At 38.4% G+C, this 25,114-nt stretch overlaps 1 protein-coding gene and 1 pseudogene across 2 annotated transcripts in view; one reads left to right on the plus strand and one right to left on the minus strand.

Annotated features, from left to right (window-relative positions):
• Nucleotides 1–25,114, plus strand: part of BICRAL (BICRA like chromatin remodeling complex associated protein) — a gene marked incomplete at its 3' end in the record, with an annotated part of 82,006 nt that overhangs the window by 21,998 nt on the left and 34,894 nt on the right. The window lies entirely within an intron of this gene.
• On the minus strand, nt 10,547–11,089 carry LOC307058949 (mitochondrial inner membrane protease subunit 1-like; annotated as a pseudogene). The gene has a single exon. The product of its transcript is annotated as a mitochondrial inner membrane protease subunit 1-like (transcript).

Genomic DNA, 25,114 nt, shown 5'->3' on the forward strand with positions numbered 1-25,114 from the left:
TAACTATATTACAATTTTTAAATATTTTTATAACTGTATTTTAAAAAATCTTCCATATACTCTGCATCTTGAAATATTACTCTGAGAAGGGATCCATAAGCCTCACCAGACAGACAGAAGGCACAACAGGGTTAAGAACCCTCCTCCTTCCTTTGTGGGATGATTTCTTCCTACATCTGTGCCTGTTGGTAGTTGTGGGGTGATCTGCCTCAGCTTCTTTCACCCCACTGTTTGCTGGGGTTAATTTTAACTGATGTGCCATAGGTCCCTCATTTTCCCTCAGTGAGCATGTGTCCTGAAGCTGCCAGCTTGAGGGAGAGAATACTTTTCCAGAAATAGAAAGATTTTTTGGGGGGAGGGATTTTTTTTTTATTCTAACAGAAAGTCACAAAAATTATAATCATCCTCATCAGTTCACTCAGTCCCATGTAATTAATTTTTTTTTCATCTTGATCTTTTTAAAGCACTTTTATGAATTCATCAGTTTTCCATTAGAGTTCTGAAAATGCTTATTCATTCAGTTCAGCAGTATAGTTAGTTACCAGAAACCTGTACTTGTCAGAGTCTTTTCCATGAATTCCTTGAAGATGAAACCCTTTTATAGGACTATTTTTGCGAAAGCATCAGAGTCCAGAACTGTCTGTAAATGACAAAAGACTTAAAAATGACCACGGTTAAAGATTTGATGAAAGTTCATAATAATGCAATTGACAAGGAAATTTAGTTATTTCTGAGTTATACATTTTAAACTAATAACTAGAATTATGACTTATAAAATTATACGAGAACATATAAGATTTTTAGAAATTTGATGTAATGTCTGAAACATTTATTTATATTAACATATTTCCATACAAATAACCCAAATAAAGTTTAGAATTAGTTGTTTGTTTGTTTGTTTGTTTGGTTTTTTATACTGCAGGTTCTTATTAGTCATCAATTTTATACACATCAGTGTATACATGTCAATCCCAATCGCCCAATTCAGCACACCACCATTCCCACCCCACTGCGGTTTTCTCCCCTTGGTGTCCATACGTTTGTTCTCTACATCTGTGTCTCAACTTCTGCCCTGCAAACCAGTTCACCTGTACCATTTTTCTAGGTTCCACATACATGTGTTAATATACGATATTTGTTTTTCTCTTTCTGACTTACTTCACTCTGTATGACAGTCTCTAGATCCATCCACGTCTCAACAAATGACTCAATTTCATTCCTTTTTATGGCTGAGTAGTATTCCATTGTATATATGTACCACATCTTCTTTATCCATTCGTCTGTGGAGGGGCATTTTGGTTGCTTCCATGACCTGGCTATTGTAAATAGTGCTGCAATGAACATTGGGGTGCATGTGTCTTTTTGAATTATGGTTTTCTCTGGGTATATGCCCAGTAGTGGGATTGCTGAGTCATATGGTAATTCTATTTTTAGTTTTTTAAGGAACCTCCATACTGTTCTCCATAGTAGCTGTATCAATTTACATTCCCACCAACAGTGCAAGAGGGTTCCCTTTTCTCTACACCCTCTGCAGCATTTGTTGTTTGTAGATTTTCTGATGATGCCCATTTTAACTGGTGTGAGGTGATACCTCATTGTAGTCTTGATTTGCATTTCTTTAATAATTAGTGATGTTGAGCAGCCTTTCATGTGCTTCTTGGCCATCTGTATGTCTTCTTTGGAGAAATGTCTATTTAGGTCTTGTGCCCATTTTTGGATTGGGTTGTTTGTTTCTTTAATATTGAGCTGCATGAGCCGTTTATATATTTTGGAGATTAATCCTTTGTCCATTGATTGGTTTGCAAATATTTTCTACCATTCTGAGGGCTGTCTTTTCGTCTTGTTTATGGTTTCCTTTGCTGTGCAAAAGCTTTTAAGTTTCATTAGGTCCCATTTGTTTATTTTTGTTTTTAATTCCATTACTCGAGGAGGTGGATCAAGAAAGATCTTGCTGTGATTTATGTCAAAGAGTGTTCCTCCTATGTTTTCCTCTAAGAGTTTTATAGTGTCTGGTCTTACATTTAGGTCTCGAATCCATTCTGAGTTTATTTTTGTGTATGGTGTTAGGGAGTGTTCTAATTTTATTCTTTTACATGTAGCTGGCCAGTTTTCCCAGCACCACTTATTGAAGAGACTGTCTTTTCTCCATTGTATATCCTTGCCTCCTTTGTCATAGATTAGTTGAAGATAGGTGTGTGGGTTTATCTCTGGGCTTTCTATCTTGTTCCATTGATCTATGTTTCTGTTTTTGTGCCAGTACCATATTGTCCTGATTACTGTAGCTTTGTATTATAGTCTGAAGTCAGGGAGTCTGATTCCTCCAGCTCCGTTTCTTTCCCTCAAGACTGCTTTGGCTATTCGGGGCCTTTTGTGTCTCCGTACAAATTTTAAGATGATTTGTTCTAGCTCTGTAATAAATGCCACCGGTAATTTGATAGGGATGCATTGAATCTGTAGATTGCTTTGGGTAGTATAGTCATTTTCACAATATTGATTCTTCCAATCCAAGAACATGGTATATCTCTCCATCTGTTGGTATCATCATCTTTAATTTCTTTCATCAGTGTCTTATAGTTTTCTGCATACAGGTCTTTTGTCTCCCTAGGTAGTTTTATTCCTGGGTATTTTATTCTTTTTGTTGCAGTGGTAAATGGGAGTGTTTCCATAATTTCTCTTTCAGATTTTTCATCATTAGTGTAGAGGAATGCAAGAGATTTCTGTGCAGTAATTTTTTTTTTTTTTTTTTTTTTTGTGGTAGGCGGGTCCCTCACTGCTGTGGCCTCTCCCGTTGCGGAGCACAGGCTCTGGACGCGCAGGCCCAGCGGCCATGGCTCACGGGCCCAGCCACTCCGTGGCACGTGGGATCTTCCAGTACCTGGGCACGAACCCGTGTCCCCTGCATCGGCAGGCGGACTCTCAATCACTGCGCCACCAGGGAAGCCCCTGTGCATTAATTTTGTATCCTGCAGCTTTACCAAATTCATTGATTAGCTCTAGTAGTTTTCTGGTGGCATTTTTAGGATTCTCTATGTATAGTATCATGTCATCTGCAAACAGTGACAGTTTTACTTGTTCTTTTCCAATTTGTATTCCTTTTATTTCTTTTTCTTCTCTGACTGCCGTGGCTAAGACTTCCAAAACGATGTTGAATAATAGTGGTGAGAGTGGACATCCTTGTCTCGTTCCTGATCTTAGAGGAAACGCTTTCAGTTTTTCACCATTGAGAATGATGTTTGCTGTGGGTTTGTCATATATGGCCTTTATTATGTTGAGGTAGGTTCCCTCTATGTCCACTTTCTGGAGAGTTTTTATCATAAATGGGTGTTGAATTTTGTCAAAAGCTTTTTCTGCATCTATTGAGATGGTCATATGGTTTTTATTCTTCAATTTGTTAATATGGAGTATCACATTGATTGATTTGCGTATATTGAAGAATCCTTGCATCCCTGGAATAAATCCCACTTGATCATGGTGTATGATCCTTTTAATGTGTTGTTGGATTCTGTTTGCTAGTATTTTGTTGAGGATTTTTGCATCTGTATTCATCAGTGATATTGGTCTGTAATTTTCTATTTTTGTAGTATCTTTGTCTGGTTTTGGTATCAGGGTGATGGTGGCCTCATAGAATGAGTTTGGGAGTGTTCCTTCCTCTGCAGTTTTTTAAGATTTTTAATCATAGATGTACAGCTAGTTATTTTCAGATAAACCCTTTTGGGTATTTTTTTAAGTAGGAATATTCAGAGATGCTTTCTTCTTTTTTTGTGGTAAAATATACATAACATAAAATTTACCATTTTAGCCATTTTATTTATTTGTTTGTTTGTTTATTTATTTAAAATTTTTAGCTGTGTTGGGTCCTCGTTGCTGCGCAAGGGCTTTCTCTAGTTGTGGCGAGCAGGGGCTACTCTTCATTGCGGTGTGTGGACTTCTCATTGTGGTGGCTTTTATTGTTGCGGAGCATGGGCTCTAGATGTGTGGGCTTCAGTAGTTGTGGCGCACGGGCTCAGTAGTTGTAGTGTGTGGGCTCAGTAATTGTGGCTCGCGGGCTCTAGAGCGCAGATTCAGCAGTTGTGGCACACGGGTTTAGTTGCTCTGCGGTCTGTGGGATCTTCTTGGACCAGGGCTTGAACCCATGTCCCCTGCATTGGTGGGCGGATTCTCAATGATTGCGCCACCAGGGAAGCCCTTTAGCCTTTTTTTTAAAATTAATTAATTTATTTATTTTTGTGTGCGTTGGGTCTTCGTTACGGTGCGCGGGCTTTGTCGCGGGTGAGCGCGGGCTACTCTTCCTTGCGGTGCGCAGGCTTCTCATTGCGGTGGCTTCTCTTGTTGCGGAGCACGGGCTCTAGGCATGAAGTCTTCAGTAGTTTTGGCTTGTGGGCTCTAGAGCACAGGCTCAGTAGTTACGGCGCACGGGCTTAGTTGCTCCGCGGCATGTGGGATCTTCCTGGGCCGTGGATCGAACCTGTGTCCCCTGCATTGGCAGGTGGATTCTTAACCACCGCGCCACCAGGGAAGTCCCCCCTTTAACCATTTTAAGTACAGTTCTGTGGCATTAAGTACATTCACATTGTTGTATAACCATCACCACCGTTTTTCCCCCGAACTTTTTCATCTTCCTCAACTGAAACTCTGTATCTTATGGTCTTTTGATAGAAAAAAACTATCAATTTAAATTCCAGTTCACATGGCATTTCTTAAAGTTTGTAAAAGATTTCACACTAGATAGAAGTTTATGTTTCTTAAACGGAGTTTAGAAGAGTGAGATTAATTCAGCTTCTTTAAAATTTTTGTAGAAACTGGGAAATCTTTCTTGGAGTAATATGCTACATATATATTTGTCCATATTCTTTCTTAAATCGTTTTTAAGCTTTAAAAGTTTCCTTTTATTTTCTTCTCCTTAAAAGATTGATTCATGCACACATCTTCCTTTTGAGCCTGCTTTTATAAAAGAGAATCCTCAGCATCTCTTCCATGGTAACATCATTGACTTTGTAAAATGGAATTTTGTTTAATATTGTTAGTTGTTTTTATAGGGCTTGTTTTTCTTGGAACATACTGTAAAACCAAAATATTTTGAATGTTACTCATTGACAGAGAGCAATGAGAGTCAGGAGTTTGTATGATAACTTTAGCCAGATTGCTAATACTAAAGCTCAATAAAAGAAAAAGATTTTTTATTTATAATTACTGCCATTTCGAAGTATTTTTTAAAGCAGTTCCATACATAGAAACAATAACATGTACAAACTATGCTAACACAGAGCAATGGTGTCCTATTGTATTTGAGGAAATACAGAGAAAGATCAGGCAGTTTTTATTTTTTTAATAGCTTAATTATTACCATACTGTACTCTAGTAAATTTTGTGATTGTAAGATGGAAATGCAAACAGCAGTCCTCTTTCTATTTATGACTGGTATTGTGCAATGATATCCATTGTTTTTAAAAGCAGGAAAAAAATGCATTGGGAGGATTTTTCTTTTACTTCATTTAAAATGCTCTCTAAAAGAAATCCCTTTCAATTAGAAAAAAAACACAAATGACTCATTAAATCTCCATTTAATAAATGATATCTTTTTTCTGAATGAAACTAAAAATTTTAAAAGTGTCAAGAGCCGTTTGTGTTTAATATTTAGGTAGTTTGTTTTTATGGAGAGGATGCAAGTAAGACTTACTTTTGGCTTTCTAGTTTTTAATTCCTATTCCTAAAATTTTGGCTTAATGTGTTTTTGGTTGATGCATGACCAGATTCATCTTCATGAGTGTTTATTTCAATGTTGGCATTGCTTCCTTTTGCTAAGTCAGCTTGTCATTGGAGCCGATTCTCCGAATGATTGATTATTTTTAGTGGAAGAAAGTAATAAATATGGCAATCAATGATTAAAACAGAAACTCACCTTTTATTTGGAAGTATAATACAAGAGTTCTTTGAAATTTAGTAGTGTAACTGAAAAGAACTGACTCATCTTTTTAGTACTTATTATTCTACGTAGTGCAGTATTGTGAATTATCACAAAGATAGTTTCAACTTAATTTTATTTAACATTTAATAGCAATCAGGACAGCAGTATTTCTTGGTCATTTCTCAATCATTTCCTGTTTACTGTTTTCCATAGTCATTAAAAATCTTGTCTCTTATAAAACACAGTAAAGAAATTATGAAAACATTTTTGGCAGAGCATCTGTTTTTCCTATACTGCAGAGTTTTTTTCTTTTCTTTAAAGGTCTAGTGTTGATGCCCTCAAAAAGCCATACATGCCTGTGCCAGAGACTTCATCTTAGACTTTTACTTCTGAGTCTTTTAATGAACACAACTGTTTTTTTTTTTTTTTTTTTTTTGGCTGTGTCGGGTCTTAGTTGCAACACGTGGGATCTTTTCATTAGGGCGTGCAGGCTCTTCCTTGCCGCGCACAGGCTTCTGTCTAGTTGTGGCAGGGGGGCTCAGTAGTTGCAGTGCATGGGCTTAGTTGCCCCACAGCATGTGGGATCTTAGTTCCCCAACCAGGGATCGAACCCATGTCCCCCTGCATTGGAAGGTGCATTCTTAACCACTGGACCACCAGGGAAGTCCCTGAACACAACTATTATTAATATAAATTACTGCTCAAGATTTTGGGACTCCAAGAGTTATTTTATGTTTATGTTCAGTGCATAAATCCCTGTTTTAAGGAGGTTTATTAAATATTAAGTAGGTTATTATGGAAGGATACACAATTTTTTTGTCATATGGATCTTAAAAAATGACATTTCCATATGCCTCAGAGAGTTGAGCTGTCTGATCAGATGGGGAATCAGTTGACCTCGAAAGCCTTTTTCTCCCTGGCAGGAATGCCTGGCTAAATACATAAGGGCCCAGCATAAGCTGGTGGATCCCTGACAATGGATGACCAGCCTGCATCCGAATCCTGTGTTTTATGATTGTGCTAAAGTGCTCCTGTGTAGCCTAGCTGAATATTCTTGGAAACCAAATGATAAGGAACTGACATCACTCCTGAAAAAGTTAATTTTTAAGACCAAAATTTTACTTAAGTACTGAGTAAAACATGTTTATTGGGCACATTTGTATCGGGCATTGCACTAAACTCTGGTAACATGAAGATGGAACAAAATTGACCCAGCTTTCATGGAACTTGTAAGCTAATGAGGGAGTCAGAAAAGCAAAGTTTTGTCACACACATGTCAGGTCTAGTAACATGTCAGACGTGCTCTAGGGATACAGATACATGAGCAATTAATTTTGCTTCAGGATTTTCTTAAAATAAGTTAATTTTATTTTTGGCTGCATTGGGTCTTCATTGCTGCTCATGGGCTTTCTCTAGTTGTGGCAAAGGGGGGCTACTCTTCGTTGCGGTGTGCGGGCTTCTCATTGCAGTGGCTTCTCTTGTTGCAGAGCACGGGCTCTAGGCACGCAGGCTCAGTAGTTGTGGCTCACAGGCTCTAGGGCGCCCGGGCTTCAGTAGTTGTGGGCTCTAGAGTGCAGGCTCAGTAGTTGTGGTGCACAGGCTTAGTTGCTCCACCACATGTGGGATCTTCCTGGACCAGGGCTCGAACCTGTGTCCCCTGCATTGGCAGGTGGATTATTAACCACTGCGCCACCAGGGAAGTCCCAGGATTTTTTTTTTTAAAAAAGAAAGGCAAAATCATTTTACTCAGAGCCTTAAAAGATAAGGAGGTATTGTTACTTGACCACTTGGAGATGGGCGGGAAGGTCTTTTGTCTTCTAAGTGAAGGGACAAGTGCAAAGCCAAAGAATTGAAAAAGTGGCATGATAAGTTTGGGGGACATCAAATGGTCAAGATGGCGAAGAAACAAGGGTTCCATATAGGGGAGGGTGAGGTGGGTTAAGGTACAAAATGAGGCCAGAGCCTATTGTAATGGGCCAGAATTTTAAGTTCACTAATGCCAAAAAGCCATGCAGTCTAAAAGTTGCTTGGCTTTAGGATGGGAGAATTCATTGTACTCTTGTAGCACTTTATACTGTTTTTGTTTAAATTTGGGCTCTGCTTTAGTTGGGTACAGAAGATAGGTATAATTAAGCTAATCACACAGAACAGTGGCTGATCAATGTCAAAAGACATGGTTGGTGCTTTTAGAATTCTCGGTAGAAAATCCAAAAGACAGCCCAAGGTTGTCAGAGAAAGACTCAGAGAGGTAGATTCAAACTAAGTTTTGAATAACGGATGGAATTTCAGTACATGTAGGAGAGAAAGAAGAGCATTTCAGATAAAATTGTCACCTGAACCAGGGCAGATGCTGGGAAAGTGTGCATTGTGTTTGGGGGCTAGGAGAGTAGCAGTTTGGCTAGAATAGTGTGCAGAGGAATAGTGGGAAGTAACTTTAGCCCCACTGTATGTTCTAGGTTTAAATATAATTCTTTGTTTTCCACTTTAGATTGCTCTCCCATAGGAATAACCCGGTGTCCAAAGTAAGCATGCTTTCTTGGAAAACTGAAGTAAGTTTCAAGAAAAAGGGAATAAGCACACTTTCCCTGGTATGCCTGATCCTGTTGCAGGTTTTGCCATCATGTGACCAACATATTGGAAAGGGTGATAAGTTCATTTCAAAAAATGTTCATGGACCACAGTGCGATACCACCTCGCACCTCTTAGAGTGGCTATCATCAAAGAGACAAGAGATGGCAAGTGCTGGCAGGGATATGGACAAAAGGGAACCCTTGTGCACTGTTGGTGGGAATGTAAATTGATGCAGCCACTATGGAAAACAGTATGGAGGGTCCTCAAAAAATTAAAAATAGAGCTACCATATGATCCAGTAACCCCACTTCTATATGTATATTTGAAGGAAATGAAATCACTATCCTGAAGAGATATCTGCACCCTCATATTCATTGCAGCATTGTTCACAATAGCCAAGATATGTAAACAACCTAAATGTCTGTGTTGGATGAATGGATAAAGAAATTGTTATATATAAATACAAATATATAGATAGTTGGTTATACACATACATACAGTGGAATAGTATTCAACCATAAAAAAGAAGGAAATCCTGCTATTTGTGACTAAATGGTTGAAACATAAGCTAAGTGAAATAAGTTTGACAAAGATAGACAAATACTGTATGATCTCATTTATATGTGGAATCTAAAAATGTTGAACTTGTAGAAGCAGAGTACATTGGTGGTTGCCAGGGACTGGGGGGTGGGGGAAATGGGGAGATGTTGGTCAAAGGGTACAAACTTTCAGTTATAAGATGAATAAGTTCTGGGGATCTAATGTATAACATGGTGACTATAGATACCAATACTATATTGTATACCTGGAATTTCTTGAGAGAGTAGATTTTAAATGTACTCACTACACCAAAAAAAAAAAAATTAACTATATGAGGTGATGGATGTGTTTGTGGTAATCATTTCACAATATAGATATATATCAAATCATCAGATTGTACACCTTAAACTTACACAATCTTATTTGTCAATTTTATCTCAATAAAACTGGCGGGCATGTTCATTGAGCTCCTGTCATGTGCCAGGCACTATTCTGAGGTTCGTCAGTGAACAGACAAACCTCTGCCCTGGTGGAGCTGACATCCTAATGTAAATATGAGTAAATACAGTAAAGAGGGGAAGGGAGAAATAAATTATTTGAGGGGAAGTAGTGGAAAGGGACTGGTACTGAAGGTGGTTGAGAGTGATGAATCCTCAAATAAAGTTTCACCTACAGCATTTCCTTTAGTCAGATTACCAAGAAGCTACCCTTCCCCTGAGTTTGGAAAGTTGGCAGCCTAGATTTGGGTCTCTGAGCTGACCAGAGGCCATTGTTTGCTGGTCCCATCTGCCTGCAGTTGGGGACAGTTTCCCTGAAATGTGCCCAAGTGTGTGCTGTAACATGGGGGGAAAAGAGTGACCAACCTCAGGGGGTCAGGGAGAAAACCCCATAGTAACCCCAGATTCCTGGTGAATCAGAATCTCTGGAGGGGGCAGGGGAGACAGATTTCCATGTTTTTAATAACTAACTCCAGTCCATATTATTATTATTATTATTACTATTATTATTATTATTATATTTTATTTTATTTATTTGCCATGTCACGCAGCTTGCAGAATCTTAGTTCCCCAACCAGGGATCGAACCCATGCCCTTGGCAGTGAAAGCGTGGAGTCCTAACAGTGGACCACCAGGGAATTCCCCAGTCCATATTATTTTGAAGCAAATCCCAGACATCGTATTACTTCATTCATACCTATTTCAGTATGGGATCTCTAAAAGATATGAGTTATTTTTTAAAATGTAACCCAAGTTTCATTGTTACACCTTAAAAAATTTTTTAACAGAATGTAATTGCAAATTTTCAATGCTGATGGATTTTGGGAAATTATAAATTTCTTTTTCAGGATTAAACTAGAATTATGTGAGTTTTTAAGGCAAGGTCTTTGGGAACACAATATTTGCATGAAATGCAGCTGCCCTACATTTATTTATTTATTTATTTATTTATTTATTTAGAATAGCAAATAGTTTATTAGCAAGTACATGGTTTTAGTGACAATAATAAATTCACTTGAACAGAAGACAATAATCAAATCAAAAGAATAAATGCTTGCCAATCAGAAAATCTGTGGCCATTAGGGCTGTCATGTAGAAATCCAAAATCATTGAGTCCAAATCTTAAAGAAGATATGTCCTCTTATTAGTCCATATGGAACAGGTCCACAGTACCTGGAATCTGTAGAATTCTATAGATTATCACCTTCTAACCAAACGTGACCCGTTGGCACATAACTGTGCTTTTAAATAAACCTGATGGACTATTGATAAGAATTTTGTCTCCTTCCAAACCAATTACTCTTTTACAAATATTTGATTTTGGATCACTCAGGCTTTTTGCAATCACAGTGTCACCTCTTTGGATACCATAAAAATGTCGACTAAAATTTTCTGCAAAGACGATATCTGAATTTTGAATTTTAGGCTCTATTGATGGTTCAGAACACATGACAACACCACCAAATTATTCAAAAACACAACAAGTTATACAGCCAGACTGAATAGTATAACCAACAAGCCAAAAGGTTTTTCCTGGAACACCACGAAGCATGGTTCTATGTAGACTCTGCCACCATTGGCCATATGTCTTTTCAACAATACATTCCATTTTTAGGGTAGTTGCAGGGCTTCCAGAAAAAAACATCTAAAGCATGTCTCAAAACATATATAGGTGATCCATGGTTTCAAGATTCCTCGAACCCCAAAGAACCCTGGAAGGCTCTCGCCCAGCACTCAGGTGGCTCTTTCTCCACAGCTGCCCTACATCTAAACCCTGGATATTTATTAAGTATTTATTATACCTGTTTATGTGCTATTTGCTGGGGATATGAAGATGAATATGACAAGATTCCTGCTTTTGATGGTAGCACTGTAATATGTTTTTTACTGTAAGAAGGTAGTCTGTTAGTAACATTTAGATTTGAAGTCAGTCTTTTAGTCCACTATACTTGAGCCATAACTTAACACCCAGAGTTCTTTACCACCACTAGCTGTGCAGTGGGAGAGAGTAGGCAGTTAAGAGCATCCTCCCATGCTGCAGGGCCTTGTTACTTCCAGAGTTTGGTATCTCTTGAACCACCTCAAAGACTTTTGAGACCCAACCCACAGTCTCTTTTGATGCCATCCTTTGTTTAGACCTACTCTACCCAGCCTGGCACAGCATTGGCAGTTGAGATTAAAGGAGGATAAAGAGAGACCTGGAAATGTTTCCCTAGGACCATCTTTGCATCAGCGAGACAACGCATACGCAGGTCTTCTGTCAGTAGATTCCCATTAGATCTCAAGATTTTGAGAGGGTTTTAGCAAACATGTTAAGCAGAAATTTTATCAGCCCTGAAAATTTTCAGCATGTGTATTTCTGGCTGGTTTTAAAATCTGTTGATGTTTCTCCAACTTGAGAATTCAGACCACCCAAGATTACTTCTGCAGACCTCAGTTTGAGAAACACCGATCTGTGTATGATTAATGGTTCTATAGTCAGTAAACTTAGGATCATTATCACTATGTTGGAATTTATCTTAAAGAAGTTTGATATATTTATCAAACAATATTTATCACTATTCTCTTGCTTGCTAAAATAATCATGAATGTCTTGCTTTCTATGGATCCTTGTGTTTCCATTTTCAGTTTGACCACCATTAAAGGTCATTCCTTTACAGCACACAACAAATCACTGAGTTCTGGAGTTGGATAAGTTAAATGATGTTCAAACTTTTTTCTCCCAGTGAAGAGTTCTATCACTGAGTTAAAGGGGAGAAGTGGAGCATTACAGTGCCTCTACCACCAGCCTTTAGGCCTCCAAGACAGCTCCTGGACCCCTCGGAGAATCCTAGGTCCCCAGGGATCAAAGTTTTTAAATCACTGATGTGGCTATTAATTTCATTTAAAGATGAAAAAACAGGCCCTGAGAGATTGGAATTTGTCAGTAATCACAAGCCTAGTCAATGTCAGTATCCAGAACAAGCCCTTTCCAAATTCAGTGTCCCCCCCGCCCCAACCTGTACATGTCCCCAGCCCCTGTAAAGCCTGGCCAGACTTCTCCCTGACCCCCCAAGGTTGGTCACTCTTTCCCCCCATGTTATAGTGCATTGTTTAGCCAGCTGGATTGCTTAATATATTAGGTTTATTTCTATTCTACCTCATTCCAAGTTGGAATTAAAGCAGCTTTAAGGCCTGGAATTTTTTTTTTTTTTTGATTCCTACGTTTTTCTCCTAATAATGTTTCTTAGTTTTTTCCACCTTTCTTCCTTGCTGTTAGTATGCTCTAGCTAGTTACAAGAAGAATGAAGGTCTTGGTTGAATAACAAAGGAAAAACTCAGAGCCCATCATGTTGAGTTTGACAGCGTCTTTTTATTACAAATGGGCATAATTGTGAAAATATAGTAGTGTTTTCTCCTAGTAAAATGTCATATTATTTCACAAAAAAAATGACCAGTGACTTCACCTGAAAAAGCTTGGGAACCCCCGCCAAAAGCTCTAGCACTTCTTACCTTGCGTTGTGATGAATTGTTGCATCTCTCTCCCAAAATAAAGGGAGTTCCTTACAATCAGGAACTGTGCCAGGAAGTTTGACACAGCCTTGTAATTACAAAATTTAACAGTCCAGGGACTTTCCTGGTGGTCCAGTGGTTAAGACTCTGTGCTTGCACTGCAGGGGGCACAAGTTCGATCCCTGGTTGGTGAACTAAGATTCCGTGTGCTGCACAGTGCAGCCAAAAAATAATAAAAATAAAATTTAACAGTCCATTACAATGACAATATAGTAAAAGGAATAAGATGAAAATACTTTATATCCTAGGTGACATAAACAGTTACTTGCCCTGGGTAAGTGACTGTTTTATGGTGTAAATTTTGATCATGACACTTATCAGAATATTGTTCACTTAAACCTAATAATCTACTTCTTGGCCTTGCTTTTACAGTCCTACAAAAATGTTAAGGGTATTTACATTTATTATTGCATTTTATGTCATACTCATTTGATATTCCCAGTCCTTAACAGAGGACCTGGCACATAGTGGGTGCTAAATGTTGGTTAAATGCTTATTCTTTTCACCCACTGAACAAGTTCATTAAAGGTAGTAATTAAAGAAGCGGCTTTCCCCATTCCCTAAGCTATTCTTCAGGGTAGAAAACAGAAGGAGGCAGGGGATAAAACTACAATTTACTGTCCTCCCTTTCTCCTTTCCTCCTTTGAGGATGCTCTGATTCTATAATTCATGCTAATGAACTCATATAAGCTGTTCATACCTCCTAAAGTGATTTCTTCCAAAACCTTAAAAATCGCTATAGGACCAAGATGCAATGACAGGGACTGGATTGACCTTCCTGCATAAAACAGTTAAAAATTAGATAAAATATATTAAACAATGGTTTTTAGACATTGAATATCAGGCAGCACAGGACAGGGATTCATGAGAAATAGAAAACAGATAAGGTAAGCCCTGTAACTGCCCCAGCTTCTGTCTGGGGAGTTTTCAGGCCATAGCACAGGGAAGGGGAACCCAGATGGACTCTGGTAATCTTCCTGAGTTGAGCTGATGCAGCTGGGGGGTAAAAGTGGCTAAAACTCATTGGACAGAGCACCAGAGGAGAGAGCTACATGGAGATAAAACCCTGGAGAGCTGCAGAGAGTCTCCCTTGAGTTTTCAGCTGGTACCTGATCGGTACATGTGTGTGGGGAAACTACCCAAGTCCTGGGAAAGAATCAACCCAAAGGATTAGAGGAAATAACACTTGGAGCTCACACAGGGCAGAGGAGAGTTTGTGTTCCCACCTGCAAGACTGCAAAAATCATTGTAATTCATGTGACAGCAAGTGAAGTACTCAGAAGGGTATTGCCTCACTATAGGGCAAAATTAGCCCTAGACTAAAGATGGACAAAGCTTAAAAACAGACCTCAAGAGAATCAAACCATTTACATGTAACTTAATTGTGTCCTAGACAAAGTTCAAAAATATCTATAGGAATACAAAAATATCCAGTACTCAATAATGTAAAATTAGCAATGTCTGGAATCCAATAAAAAAGTACCAGGCAGGGCTTCCCTGGTGGTGCAGTGGTTGAGAGTCCACCTGCCGATGCAGGGGATGCGGGTTCGTGCCCCAGTCCGGGACGATCCCACATGCCGCGGAGCGGCTGGGCCCATGAGCCATGGCTGCTGAGCCTGCGTGTCCGGAGCCTGTGCTCCACAACAGGAGAGGCCACAACAGTGAGAGGCCTGCGTACCGCAAAAAAAAAAAAAAAAAAGTACCAGGCATACAAAGAAGGAGAAAAATACCACCCACTATGAGGAGGAAAAACATCAATCGTAGAAAAAGACCCAGAAATGATATAAATGATAGAATTAGTAGAGAAGGACATTAAAAAACTGTCACTATTCTGCATAATTTCAAGAAGGTAGAGGAAAGATTGAGCATATTAAATAAAGAAATGGAAGATATTTAAAAAACCCAACTTCTAGAGATGAAAACTACAATGTTTGAAAATAAAAAATACATTGGATGCAATTAACAAACAGATTAGACACTGCAGAAGAAAAAATTAGTGTGCTTGAAGACATAGCAATAGAAACTATCCTAAATGAAAGCCAGAGAGATAAAAGGACACTTAAAAAATTTTTTTAAAAAGAGCACCAGTGAGCTGTGGAACCACTTCAAGCAGCATAATCATAGGTAGTTGGAGTCCCTGAAGGAGGGGTAGGGACACAAAATATATGAAGGAATGGCTGAAATTGTTCTAAATTGGAGGAAAACTATAAACCTACAGATCCTAGAAGTTTAATGAACCCCAAGCACAAGAAGCATGAAGAAAATGATGCCAAGGCATATCAGAATCAGATTGCTTAAAACCAGTGATAAAGAGAAAAATCTTTAAAACATTGGGGTGGGGGTGGGGTGAGGAGGGGAGACCTATGTACAAAAGGACAAAAGTAAGAATGACAGCAGAATTCTATTTGGAAACAATGCAAGCAAGAAACAGTGTAGCAATATCTTTAAAGATCCAAAAGAGGGCTTCCCTGGTGGCGCAGTGGTTGGGAGTCCGCCTGCCGGTGCAGGGGACACGGGTTCGTGCCCTGGTGCGGGAGGATCCCACATGCCGCGGAGCGGCTGGGCCTGTGAGCCATGGCCGCTGAGCCTGCGCGCCCGGAGCCTGTGCTCCACAACGGGAGAGGCCACAGCAGTGAGAGGCCCGCGTACCGCAAAAAAAAAAAAAAAAAGATCCAAAAGAGAAGAAAAATACTCAATCTAGAACTATATGTCCAGTGAAATACATTTCAAAAATGAAGGCAGAATAAGCACTTTTTTTAAAGACATACAAAAACTGAAAGAATTCATCACCAGATCTGTACTACAAAAATATTAAAAGGAATCCTCCAGGGGCTTCCCTCGTGGTACAGTGGTTAAGAATCCACCTGCCAATACAGGGGACAAGAGTTTGAGCCCTGGTCTGGGAAGATCCCACATGCCATGGAGCAGCTAAACCCGTGCACCACAACTACTGAGCCTGTGTTCTAGAGCCCGCAAGCCACAACTACTGAGCCCACGTGCCACAACTACTGAAGCCCGCATGCCTAGAGCCCATGTTCTGCAACAAAGAGAAGCTACTGCAATGAGAAGCCCGCGCACCACAACGAAGGGTAACCCCCACTTGCCGCAACTAGAGAAAGCCCGCACACAGCAACAAAGACCCAACCCAGCCATAAATAAATAAATAAATAAATAAATAAATAAAATTTTTTAAAAAAAGAAATCCTTCATGATACCAGATGAAAATTGGATTTACTCAAAGGAATGAACAGCACTGGAACTGGTAAATATGTGGGTAAAAATAAAAGTGACTACAGCTCATTATATACTTCAATAGCTCAGGCACAGATCACATGAGAACACTGCAACCATTCCACAGCTCATGATTGCTTAAATAAAGTTTCCCAATGATCCCTGTGCTAGCCTCAGCACCTTTTAGAGGTAAATTTGTTTGTAAATGATTGGGAAATTATGGCATATACTGATGCTATACCAAATTAATGCAAATAAAGCAAATGTCAGTAATTTTTTGTATGTAGGTAAGATAGCCTATTATATTGACTCTTGGTGATCTTTTAAAGTTTTAGCTTCCTAGTCATTTTCACTATGTAATGTTTTTGGAAGAAGAAAAAGAACAGAGAGGCATATAAGGAAGAGAAGAGAATCATTTGTTAGCAGTCACATACCAAATTTCATTTTGTGAAGTGTTTGAAATCCTGTGTATGACTTTAAAAGTTTTCTTCTGTTATGCTGTATCTTAAATCAGTAGAATTGATTTGCTTAGCTAGCTTTCCTGAAATAGCTGTTCTTGAAACCAATACATTTCTTGATATGAGAGCTCAGACTGTTCCCACTGTATGAAAAAAATTTTAAATAGCTTGTCATCTTCCTTTTTATCTCTGTCTTAGAGGTCTTTAAAATCTTTCTGTGATCTTAATGAAAATCAACTGTCTGGAAGATATTTCTTACAGTTAGCTGATGTAGATTATTCTTGAGGCCACTAGGCTGCTTGAAAATTTCCCAGGTATTTGATCTCTGGTATGCTTACCTAGAGTGAGACTGACTTGAGATTCTTGTGTTTCATGGGTCTCCCCCATCCTCTTTGTTTTATTAATTGTATTTGGTGTGGGGGGCACCGTGTGGCTTGCAGGACCTTAGTTCCCCAACCAGGAATCAAACCCCGGGCCCCAGGCAGTGAAAACCCAGAATCCTAACCACTGGACTGCCAGGAAATTCCCATATTAATTGTATTTATTTTTAAAAATAGGCCTTACATGCATGTGGCATAATATTCAAGAGGTACAAAAGGACATATAAGTGAAGTGTATACCTTCCTCTGTGTTTCCAGCCACCCAGATTCCCTCACAGAAGCAGCTGGTGTTGCTGGTTATTTGTGCCTCATTTCAGGGTCTGAATATTTACAAACACATGTATATATTCTCCCTCCACCCAGCACTTGGGAGCATAAATCATGATTCATCCACACTGGAATATTACACAGCCATTAAAAATAATGAGAGAGACAGTTTTGCAGCCTGTGGAATGAAAACCACATTCACAGAAAGATAGACAAAATGAAAAGGCAGAGTACTATATACCAGATGAAGGAAAAAGATAAAACCCCAGAAAAACAACTAACTGAAGTGGAGATAGGCAGCCTTCCAGAAAAAGAATTCAGAATAATGACAGTGAAGATGATGCAGGACCTCAAAAGAATGGAGGCAAAGATTGAGAAGTGCCATAAATGTTTAACAAAGACCTTGAAGAATTAAAGAACAAACACCTAGAAGAATTAAAGAACAAACAAACAGAGATGAACAATATAATAACTGAAATGAAAAATACACTAGAAGGAATCAATAGCAGAATAACTGAGGCAGAAGAGTGGATAGGTGACGTGGAAGACAGAATGGTGGAATTCACTGCTGCAGAACAGAATAAAGAAAAAAAGAATGAAAAGAAATGAAGACAGCCTAAGAGACCTCTGGGACAACATTAAACACAACAACATTTGCATTATAGGGGTCCCAGAAGGAGAAGAGAGAGAGAAAGGACCCAAGAAAATATTTGAAGAGATTATAGTCAAAGACGTCCCTAACATGGGAAAGTAAATAGCCACCCAAGTCCAGGAAGTGCAGAGAGTCCCAGGCAGAATAAACCCAAGGAGAAACATGCTGAGACACATAGTAATCAAACTGACAAAAATTAAAGAGAAAGAAAAATTATTCAAAGCAACAAGGGAAAAACGACAAATAACATACAAGGGAACTCCCATAAGGTTACCAGCTGATTTCTCAGCAGAAACTCTACAAGCCAGAAGGGGGTGGCATGATATATTTAAAGTGATGAAAGGGAAGAACTTACAACCAAGATTACTCTACCTGGCAAGGATCTCATTCAGAATTGATGGAGAAATTGAAAGCTTTACAGGCAAGCAAAAGCTGAGAGAATTCAGCACCACCAAACCAGCTCTACAACAAATGCTAAAGTAACTTCTCTAAGTGAGAAACACAAGAGAAGAAAAGGACCTACAAAAACAAACCCATAACAATTAAGAAAATGGTCACAGAAACATACATATCGATAATTACCTTAAACTTGAATGGATTAAATGCTCCAACCAAAAGACACAGGCTCTCTGAATGGATACAAAAACAAGACCCGTATATATGCTATCTACAAGAGACCCACTTCAGACCTAGGGACACATACAGACTGAAAGTGAGGGGATAGAAAAAGATATTCCATGCAAATGGAAATCAAAGGAAAGCTGGAGTAGCAATACTCATATCAGAGAAAATAGACTTTAAAATAAAGAATGTTACAAGAGACAAGGAACGACACTACATAATGATCAAGGGATCAATCCAAGAAGAAGATATAACAATTATAAATATATATGCACCCAACATAGGAGCACCTCAATACATAAGGCAACTGCTAACAACTAAAAAGAGGAACTCGACAGTAACACAATAATAACGGGGGAATTTAACACCTCACTTACACCAATGGACAGATCATCCAGACAGAAAATTAATAAGGAAACACAAGCTTTAAATGACACAATAGACCAGTTAGATTTAATTGATATTTATAGGACATTCCATCCAAAAACAGCAGATTACACTTTCTTCTCAAGTGTGCATGGAACATTCTCCAGGATAGATCACATCTTGGGTCATAAATCAAGCCTCAGTAAATTTAAGAAAATTGAAATCATATCAAGCATCTTTTCTGACCACAACGCTATGAGATTAGAAATGAATTACAGGGAAAAAAACGTAAAAAACACAAACACATGGAAGCTAAACAATACGTTCCTAAATAACCAAGAGGTCACTGAAGAAATCAAAGAGGAAATCAAAAAATACCTAGAGACAAATGACAATGAAAATACGACGATCCAAAACCTATGGGATGCAGCAAAAGCAGTTCTAAGAGGGAAGTTTATAGCTATACAAGCCTAACTCAAGAAACAAGAAACATCTCAAATAAACAATCTAACCTTACACCGAAACGAACTAGAGAAAGAAGAACAAACAAAACCCAAAGTTAGTTGAAGGAAAGAAATCATAATGATCAGAGCAGAAATAAATGAAATAAAAACAAAGAAAACAATAGCAAAGATCAATAAAACTAAAAGCTCGTTCTTTGAGAAGATAAACAAAATTGATAAACCATTAGGCAGACTCATCAAGAAAAAGAGGGAGAGGACTCAAATCAATAAAATTAAAATGAAAAAGGAGAAGTTAAAACAGACACTGTAGAAATACAAAGCATCCTAAGAGACTACTACAGGCAACTCTATGCCAATAAAACGGACAACCTGGAAGAAATGGACAAATTTTTAGAAAGGTATAACCTTCCAAGACTGAACCAGGAAGAAACAGAAAATATGAACAGACCAATCACAACTAATGAAATTGAAACTGTGATCAAAAAGCTTCCAACAAACAAAAGTCCAGGACCAGATGGCTTCACAGGTGAATTATATCAAACATTTATAGAAGAGCTAACACCCATCCTTCTCAAACTCTTCCCAAAAATTGCAGAGGAAGGAACACTCCCAAACTCATTCTATGAGGCCACCATCACCCTGATACCAAAACCAGACAAAGATACTACAAAAAAAGAAAATTACAGGCCAATGTCACTGATGAATATAGATGCAAAAATCCTCAACAACATACTAGCAAACAGAATCCAACAACACATTAAAAGGATCATACACCATGATCAAGTGGGATTTATCCCAGGGATGCAAGGATTCTTCAATATACGCAAATCAATCAATGTGATACTCCATATTAACAAATTGAAGAATAAAAACCATATGATCATCTCAATAGATGCAGAAAAAGCTTTTGACAAAATTCAACACCCATTTATGATAAAAACTCTCCAGAAAGTGGACATAGAGGGAACCTACCTCAACATAATAAAGGCCATATATGACAAACCCACAGCAAACATCATTCTCAATGGTGAAAAACTGAAAGCGTTTCCTCTAAGATCAGGAACGAGACAAGGATGTCCACTCTCACCACTATTATTCAACATCGTTTTGGAAGTTCTAGCCACAGCAATCAGAGAAGAAAAAGAAATAAAAGGAATACAAATTGGAAAAGAACAAGTAAAACTGTCACTGTTTGCAGATGACATGATACTATACATAGAGAATCCTAAAAATGCCACCAGAAAACTACTAGAGCTAATCAATGAATTTGGTAAAGTTGCAGGATACAAAATTAATGCACAGAAGTCTCTTGCATTCCTCTACACTAATGATGAAAAATCTGAAAGAGAAATTAAGGAAACACTCCCATTTACCACTGCAACAAAAAGAATAGAATACCCAGGAGTAAACCTACCTAGAGAGACAAAAGACCTGTATGCAGAAAACTGTAATACACTGATGAAAGAAATTAAAGATGATACCAACAGATGGAGAGATATACCATGTTCTTGGATTGGAAGAATCAATATTGTGAAAATGACTATACCACCCAAAGCAATCTACAGATTCAATGCATCCCTATCAAACTACCAATGGCATTTTTTACAGAACTAGAACAAAAAATCTTAAAATTTGTATGGAGACACAAAAGGCCCTGAATAGCCAAAGCAGTCTTGAGGGAAAGAAACGGAGCTGGAGGAATCAGACTCCCTGACTTCAGACTATAATACAAAGCTACAGTAATCAGGACAATATGGTACTGGCACAAAAACAGAAACATAGATCAATGGAACAAGATAGAAAGCCCAGAGATAAACCCACGCACCTATGCTCAACTAATCTATGACAAAGGAGGCAAGGATATACAATGGAGAAAAGACAGTCTCTTTAATAAGTGGTGCTGGGAAAACTGGCCAGCTACATGTAAAAGAATGAAATTAGAACACTCCCTAACACCATACACAAAAATAAACTCAGAATGGATTCGAGACCTAAATGTAAGACCGGACACTATAAAACTCTTAGAGGAAAACATAGGAGGAACACTCTATGACATAAATCACAGCAAGATCTTTTTTGACCCACCTCCTAGAGAAATGGAAATAAAACAAAAATAAACAAATGGGACCTAATGAAACTTAAAAGCTTTTGCACAGCAAAGGAAACCATAAACAAGACGAAAAGACAGCCCTCAGAATGGTAGAAAATATTTGCAAACCAATCAATGGACAAAGGATTAATCTCCAAAATATATAAACAGCCCATGCAGCTCAGTATTAAAGAAACAAACAACCCAATCCAAAAATGGACAGAAGACCTAAATAGACATTTCTCCAAAGAAGACATACAGATGGCCAAGAAGCACAGGAAAAGCTGCTCAACATCACTAATTATTAGAGAAATGCAAATCAAAACTACAATGAAGTATCCCCTCACACCAGTTAGAATGGGCATCATCAGAAAAATCTACAAACAACAAATGCTGCAGAGGGTGTAGAAAAAAGGGAACCCTCTTGCACTGTTGGTGGGAATGTAAATTGATATAGCCACTATGGAGAACAGTATGGAGGTTCCTTTAAAAATCTAAAAATAGAATTACCATATGACCCAGCAATCCCACTACTGGGCATATACCCAAAGAAAACCATAATTCAAAAAGACACATGCACCCCAATGTTCATTGCAGCACTATTTACAATAGCCAGGTCATGGAAGCAACCGAAATGCTCCTCGACAGACGAATGGATAAAGAAGTTGTGGTACATATATACAGTGGAATATTACTCAGCCATAAAAAGGAATGAAGTTGGGTCATTTGTAGAGTTGTGGATGGATCTAGAAACTGTCATACAGAGTGAAGTAAGTCAGAAAGAGAAAAACAAATATCGTATATTAATGCATATATGTGGAACCTAGAAAAGTGGTACAGATGAACTGGTTTGCAGGGCAGAAATAGAGACACACATGTAGAGAACAAATGTATGGACACCAAGGGCAGAAAGTGGTGGGGGTGGAGGGTGGTGGTGTGCTGAATTGGGCGATTGGGATTGACATGTATACACTAATATGTATAAAATAGATAACTAGTAAGAACCTGCAGTGTAAAAAATAAAATTCAAAAATACAAATAAAAATGAGGCATATTTATACAGACTGACTTAGAAAGATATATGATCAAAGGAACAAGAAAGGTACACACCTCTTTCATTATGGACATAGAGTTTTAAAAAATGCTTTAAATAGAATTTAAATACCATAAAATGCACCCTTTAAAGTGTACAATTCAGTGGTTTAATTACACAACATTTCCATCACCTTAAGAGGAAACCCCGTACCCCTGACATCGAGGTTTTTACAGTCTTTTGCTAAAACCAGTCATGCTGCACTGGATATTCTTATACACATGTCATTTCACACGTGTACAAGAATATCTGCGGGACGAGTATCTGGAAATATTTGCTAGGTGAAGTGATTTGTGCACTTAAAACTTTGAAAGCGACTGCTAAATTGCCCTCTCCAGAGGTTACATGAGATTACACTCTCACTACCAGGGTATAAAAGTCCCTATTTCCCATTTCCTGACTGGCATAGCCCTTAACCAAACTTTTTTATCTTTGCCAATCTGACAAATAATAGTATCTCATTGTAACTTTAATTTCTCTTATTCTAAGTGAGGGTGATTACTTTTACATGTTTAGGAGGTACTTGCCTTTCCTTTTTTTATGAACTGATTTTTCATACCCTTTGATTTTCTGCAGGGTAGCTGACTTTTTAAAAATAGGAGTTCATTATGTATTAAGGAGAAAAGCTGTTTGTGATATGAATTGAAAGTATTTTCCCGATGTATGTTTTTTGGGGGTTTTTTAGTCTTTGACTTTATTCATGTTTTTTTTTCTTTTATCATGCAGAATTTAAAAATGTTTTGTCATCAAATTTGGCAATCTTCTTTTATGACTTCTGCATCTTGTGACATACTTAGCCTTTCCCTACTCCAAGATTATAAAAACAAAATTCTCCCATATGTTATTCTAGTACTTTAAGCTCTCCTCCTCCCTCCCATTTAACTCTTAGATCCACCTGGAATTTATTTTTGTGTAAGATGTGAGGTATGGATCCACCTTCTTTTCTCTAGAAGGCTAACATCTTTCCCCCACTGATTTGAAATGTCACTTTCATAGTGCCTCTTGACTAAGAATAGTAAGAGCAGTTTTAAATATTAGCTTTAACTTTTTGAGAGTGGTAGTCAGGTGTCTGGGGCAGTGATTTCTGATCTCTTGGGGTGCCTATGAGGATTCTGTAAGAACTGCAATCCCGTTCTCTCCCTGACAAATTCTACTGCTGTAAACTGCTATTACTGAGGGGATGTGTGTTGCTCAAGTGTGCTGAACCAAGAAGTAGTTTTTAACCCTTTAGAGGGGGGACTTATCTTTCACACAGCCTTATAGGTTTCACCTGTGGCCAGAGGCCCATCTAGTGAATCCAGGGTTGTTACTTTAATGAGAAAAGAGCCTCAACAAGAGTCCAGAAGTAATGGGAGTATCTTTTCCAAAAAAACTAAGCTCTTCACTTTTGAGTCAGTTTTTTTTTTATTAGTTTCTGCTTTATAACAAAGTGAATCAGTCATACATATACATCTGTTCCCACATCCCTTCCCTCATGCATCTCCCTCCCTCCCCCCCTCCCCATCCCACCCCTCCAGGCGGTCACAAAGCACCGAGCTGATCTCCCTGTGCTCTGCGGCTGCTTCCCACTATCTATCTACCTTACGTTTGGTAGTGTATATATGTCCATGCCTCTCTTTCGCTTTGTCACAGCTTACCCTTCCCCCTCCCCATATCCTCAAGTCCATTCTCAAGTAGGTCTGTGTCTTTATTCCCGTTTTACCCCTAGGTTCTTCATGACATTTTTTTTTTAATTCCATATATATGTGTTAGCATACGGTATTTGTCTTTCTCTTTCTGACTTACTTCACTCTGTATGACAGACTCTAGGTCTATCCACCTCATTACAAATAGCTCAGTTTCGTTTCTTTTTATGGCTGAGTAATATTCCATTGTATATATGTGCCACATCTTCTTTATCCATTCATCCGATGATGGACACTTAGGTTGTTTCCAGCTCTGGGCTATTGTGAATAGAGCTGCAATGAATATTTTGGTACATGTCTCTTTTTGAATTATGGTTTTCTCAGGGTATATGCCTAGTAGTGGGATTGCTGGGTCATATGGTAGTTCTATTTTTAGTTTTTTAAGGAACCTCCATACTGTTCTCCATAGTGGCTGTACCAATTCACATTCCCACCAGCAGTGCAAGAGTGTTCCCTTTTCTCCACACCCTCTCCAGCACTTATTGTTTCTAGATTTCTTGATGATGGCCATTCTGACTGGTGTGAGATGATATCTCATTGTAGTTTTGATTTGCATTTCTCTAATGATTAATGATGTTGAGCATTCTTTCATGTGTTTGTTGGCAGTCTGTATATCTTCTTTGGTTGAGTCAGTTTCTGATCCTCAGGTTGTCTTCCCACTGTAGAATCGTAGTCAATTTCTACAGTTTTACTTTGGCAGATTTGCTTTGGTGGGCCGTGTGTCCTCCTGGGAAAGGACTACT

Source organism: Hyperoodon ampullatus, assembly GCF_949752795.1.
Source record: "Hyperoodon ampullatus genome assembly, chromosome: 10".
Classification (NCBI taxonomy): Eukaryota; Metazoa; Chordata; class Mammalia; order Artiodactyla; family Ziphiidae; genus Hyperoodon; species Hyperoodon ampullatus.